We start from the raw sequence: 6,000 nt of genomic DNA, 5'->3' as shown, positions 1-6,000 counted from the left end.
GTGGCCCAAGCTCCATGACGCCGAGTACGGACCAATTTTTGGGAGGCAGCCGAGGACAGTCTAGTCCTCGGCAGGCCCATAATCTGCCCAGAATAAAGGGATAAATTCGTAAGGAAATCCAAAATATCTTGGGGCGATTACCCTAAATACCCTTCTGGATAAGGCCCAATGCCTGGCAGAACCGTACTCTACAGCTTTATCAAGTCATCCCCAACAATTCCGGGATTAGACTAATGGGACCAATGTCAGTATTTGTAAAGACTGACCCTACACGTGGACGAAGGACATCGAACGCACACTAGTATAAAAGGAGAAGTAAGTGAATCTAGTAAGGGGAGGCAAAAAAGGGAGACTTCATGAGGAAGATCGCCGGAACGATCCATGCACAGAACAGAGAAAGTCCTCCGTTGGACAGCCGGAAAGGACCACAAGGGCCCTCGGATCAAGTCCGAGGATCCCATTCTCAGAGGTGGCAGTATGGCGGGGCTTTAAACGTTTAGGCCCAGTCCATTTTCCACAGGGATCTTTCTGAAATCCAAACCGGACCATCCCCCCGTGACCAAGCCCAAGCTTTTCAAGCCCACTCTCTACAAATCGTATTGTGAGGGATCTCTCCCGCGTGAACCCTAAGATGTCACTGGGCCGCGCAGGAACCGTGTCCCTACAATTGGCGCCGTCTGTGGGGAGCATGCGCGCTTGGCGCAGGTGGCGGTGGAGTCAACTCTCTACTAAGCAAAAATCCACGGAGCTTCCTCCGTCTCCTTTGACGTGCAGCTGTTGTTCCGACATAAACTTCTGCTAGGGGCTACTCCTTGCAGCGCCCATGGCGTGGGCAGCCCTAGGGGCTCTTGGCCTCAAGCCGGCTCTCCCCGCCCTGATCTAGGGGCTTACATCCGAAAAACAAACCAAAAGTTTTGGACAGAACCAAGGCCTTGCATGGTCCACGGACTCAAGCCTGTGGGGAAACCAAACACAAAAAAAATAAATCTCGTAAGTTTTGGACAGAACCAAGGTCTTGCATGGTCCTCGGACTCAAACCTATGGGGAAACCAAGTACAAGAGATGAAAATCAAAAGTTTTGGACAGAACCAAGGCCTTGCATGGTCCACGGACTCAAGCCTGTGGGGAAACCAAACACAAAAAAAATAAGTCTCGAAAGTTTTGGACGAACCAAAGGTCTTGCATGGTCCTCGGACCTCAACCTATGGGGAAACCAAGTACAAGAGATGAAATCAAAAGTTTTGGACAGAACCAAGGCCTTGCATGGTCCACGACTCAAGCCTGTGGGAAAACCAAAACACAAAAAAAATAAGTCTCGAAAGTTTTGGACGGAACCAAGGTCTTGCATGGTCCTCGGACTCAAACCTATGGGGAAACCAAGTACAAGAGATGAAAATCAAAAGTTTTGGACAGAACCAAGGCCTTGCATGGTCCACGGACTCAAGCCTGTGGGGAAACCAAACACAAAAAAAATAATAAATCTCGTAAGTTTTGGACAGAACCAAGGTCTTGCATGGTCCTCGGACTCAAACCTATGGGGAAACCAAGTACAAGAGATGAAAATCAAAAGTTTTGGACAGAACCAAGGCCTTGCATGGTCCACGGACTCAAGCCTGTGGGGAAACCAAACACAAAAAAAATAAGTCTCGAAAGTTTTGAAGAACCAAGGTCTTGCATGGTCCTCGGAATCAACCTAACGGGGAAACCAAGTACAAAAGAGAAATATCACAAGTTTTGGACAGAACCAAGGCCTTGCATGGTCCTCGGCCTCAAGCCTATGGGGAAACCAAGTACAAAAAAGAAAGCTCATAAGTTTTGGACAGAACCAAGGCCTTGCATGGTCCTCGGACTCAAGCCTATGGGGGAACCAAGTACAAAAGAGAAATATTACAAGGTTTGGACAGAACCAAGGCCTTGCATGGTCCTCGGACTCAAGCCTATGGGGAAACCAAGTACAAAAAAGAAAGCTCATAAGTTTTGGACAGAACCAAGGCCTTGCATGGTCCTCGGACTCAAGCCTATGGGGAAACCAAGTACAAAAAAGAAAGCTCATAAGTTTTGGACAGAAACAAGGCCTTGCATGGTCCTCGGACTCAAGCCTATGGGGAACAAACAAAAAAAATAAATCTCGTAAGTTTGAGACAGAACCAAGGTCTTGCATGGTCCTCGGACTCAACCTATGGGGAAAACCAAGTACAAGAGATGAAAATCAAAAAGTTTTTGGACAGAACCAAGGCTTGCATGGTCCACGGACTCAAGCCTGTGGGGAAACCAAACACAAAAAAATAAGTCTCGAAAGTTTTGGACAGAACCAAGGTCTTGCATGGTCCTCGGACTCAAACCTATGGGGAAACCAAGTACAAGAGATGAAAATCAAAAGTTTTGGACAGAACCAAGGCCTTGCATGGTCCACGGACTCAAGCCTGTGGGGAAACCAAACACAAAAAAAATAAGTCTCGAAAGTTTTGGACAGAACCAAGGTCTTGCATGGTCCTCGGACTCAAACCTATGGGGAAACCAAGTACAAGAGATGAAAATCAAAAGTTTTGGACAGAACCAAGGCCTTGCATGGTCCACGGACTCAAGCCTGTGGGGAAAACAAACACAAAAAAAATAAGTCTCGAAAGTTTTGGACAGAACCAAGGTCTTGCATGGTCCTCGGACTCAAACCTATGGGGAAACCAAGTACAAGAGATGAAAATCAAAAGTTTTGGACAGAACCAAGGCCTTGCATGGTCCACGGACTCAAGCCTGTGGGGAAACCAAACACAAAAAAAAAAATAAATCTCGTAAGTTTTGGACAGAACCAAGGTCTTGCATGGTCCTCGGACTCAAACCTATGGGGAAAACCAGTACAAGAGATGAAAATCAACAAGTTTTTGGACAGAACCAAGGCCCTTGCATGGTCCACAGGATCAAGCATGTGGGGAACCAATACACGTTAAAAAAAAATAATAAATCTCGTCCAGTTTCTGGACAGAACCAAGGTCTTGCATGGGTCCTCGACTCAAACCTATGGGAACCATAGTACAAGAGATAAAACTCACAAGTTTTGGACAGAACAGGTCTTGCATGGTCCCGGACCAACCTATGGGGATACCAAGTACAAAGAGATGAAAATTCAAAGTTTTGGACAGAAACAGAGGCCTTGCATGGTGTCCACGGACTCAAGCCTGTGGGGAAACCAAACACAAAAAAAAATAATAAATCTCGTAAGTTTTGGACAGAACCAAGGTCTTGCATGGTCCTCGGACTCAAACCTATGGGGAAACCAAGTACAAGAGATAAACATCACAAGTTTCGGACGGAACCAAGGTCTTGTATGGTCCTCGGACTCAAACCTATGATAAAACCAACTACTCGTAAGGAAAAACTACATTACGTAGAATTTGGATTCATCTGAGGAAAGCTCCCCACTCGCCATTGGGTCAGTTCCCAAACTTCGGGGATTCGCAAGTCTGCTCTTAGATCTGCAGCACCAGGGGAATCGATGCGACGTAGGGCAATACGTCACCTGAGAAACAATTTGAGTTCTTTACCCTCCGTCAACTCCTTGGACGGTACTCTCATACTTATCACAGAATATTCAATTGTTATTTTTGCTAGTTTCCTGAGCTAAACCTGCTATGAGTTATCGCCGTAAGGTTTGGTAGTGTTGGTACATTAGAACTAATTGGATTATGTTTCAAAACTTCCTGCTCTAAGTATCATTGAAGAAACAGACACAGGGAGCACACCCTTCCACAAAATAATGTTGCAAAAAGAGTAGTATTCAAAATAAGTAGGCAAAATTTCCTTTCTTATTAGAACAAAGAAACAGTACAGCATACAACAAAAAGCTGAAATCAACTTGTGATAAAACTTGCTACATGATAGAAAGGAAGGTTACAAGGAAGCAAGAGAAGGTCGAGGAGGTAGCACAGACGAGACGTGGGCATTGTCCCTTCCCCCATGCTTTCGCATGCCCATAGCTCCGGCAGCAAAGGAGCCCAACTTGAGCCTCACGCCGCAGTGGGGAGGACGCAGGTAGCACAGAGGAGAGGTTGGCTACTGCCTCAAGACCTCGTTTCATCCTCAACGCTTTCACGTGCCCGAAACTCAGGCAGCAAAAGAACCTGACCTCAGGCTAACACATCTACAAAGAAGATGTAGGGAGCCGAAAGTTGGGAAGCCCCCGCAGAAATTTGCCGGCTGCAAGGTAGACAGTGCTGATGGTGGAAATTCCTTCTTCGGACATACCAAAAATCTGGCATGACCAGAACCTGCTTTGGATTTTGACTAAAAGCGTGGGAAACATCCTCTCCCCTCTGTCATAAGGGAATATTTCTTTGAATCTATGCCTTCGTTGCCCGTATATCACTCTTCTGAGCTTGAGGAGAACGTGGCGCCCTTGCGGCGGAGAGAGTTTTTCTTCCCCGACCCTTGTCTCAAACATGACTTGCTGCGGGAGGAAGCAGAAGGAGGAGACTAAGGAGCTGGTGCCTAGGCAAAGAAACTTGCTCTCTTATTTATTTGAGGAGATAGGGTGGTAGCATTTAATTAGCGCAGCTTCCCGAGGAACGCTACAGACAAAACGTCTCCAGCTCGACTTCCAACAAACCTCTGCAACGACAAGACTAAAGGAGCCTCGTCGAGGTGCACCTCGAACATCGGGACACCCAGAAGTACCGCGTGGCCAAAGATTATGGAAATATCTCATGACCCGTGGGCCTAGTAAATCCGCGGCCCATGCCCTTGCTACATGATGGCCCACGGACTACGGGCCCCGCCGGGTAATAACTAATGCCGATGACAACCTCCTGCTCGGCCGCGTACGGGATACCTGAGGAGAGGGAATAAAACAGAACCAAGGCCTTGCATGGTCCTCGGACTCAAGCCTATGGGGAAGCCAAGTATAAAAATTATTATTATTACAAGTCATGAACTGAACCAAGACCTTGCATGGTCCTCGGACTCAAGCCTATGGGGAAACCAAGTATAAAAATTATTATTATTACGAGTTTTGTATAGAATCAAGGCCTTGTATGGTCCTCGGACCCAAACACGACATCAAGCCTCCAGTTCTCTCCTCGGCCAGCATGGGTAATCATTACTTTTCACTGGTCGGCCTTAGTGGGCCAAACACTTATATTAGAGTTATGGCAACATCTTTTTATTATCAAGTATTTTGGTCTTAGTTGTCATCGGTTTAGAGACTTTCTCATTGAGCCGAGCAGCATTTACCAATATACAAAAACATAAACGGAATATGCAAAATGAAATAATAAACACTTTTATTAATATAAGAGATTATTACAATGTACGAAAAAGGGCTCAAACAAGCCTATACAAAAGGAGAACTGCTGAAGCAACGATAACACTCGCAGTACAGAGAAGTAAACAGTCAGGCTTCTTCTAAAACTCATCTTCAAGGTCTCTTCAGTCTCTGCCTCAACATTGCTCATATCATGACAAGAACCTTCTTCGGAAAAGGATGAAGGAGAAGGAAGAAGAATTGAAGGAGAAGGAAATAGTAAGGAAGAAATCAATGAAGAAGATGGAGGAGATGAAGGAGGAAGATGGAGGACATGAGTAAAGAAGGAGGAGAAGAAGAGAGAAGGGACGAAAAGAAAGAAAAGGAGCAAAAGAGGGAAAAGGGAAGGCACCAGGACGGAACTGGTGCTGGGAAGACTATAAGAGGAGAGCGGAGGAGGGCACCAAGGAGCAAAAGAGGGAGAAGCAGAAGCACTTAGCCCCTGCCTCAGCCCTGACTCCTAACACGTTGGTGCCATATTAGGTATGCGCATGAGGAGCCGGGTGGTGCTGGTCTTGGTTGTTCTCGACTCAGTCGCGCCGAAAGTTCGACACGACGAGTCCCTGCTTCGGATTTTGGCTGAAAGAAAGGCGAGACAGATCTTAAGTCTGCGCCACCCTTGCCCTGATCGAGCCATTTCAAGTTTTATCAGAATATGGTGTCTAGAAGAGGGGCATGATTTCTTCATCATTTGGTGCGATCTCAGA

The sequence above is a fragment of the Quercus lobata genome, chromosome 10 (assembly GCF_001633185.2).
Source record: "Quercus lobata isolate SW786 chromosome 10, ValleyOak3.0 Primary Assembly, whole genome shotgun sequence".
Classification (NCBI taxonomy): domain Eukaryota; kingdom Viridiplantae; phylum Streptophyta; class Magnoliopsida; order Fagales; family Fagaceae; genus Quercus; species Quercus lobata.
Note: the sequence above shows the minus strand (reverse complement) of the source record.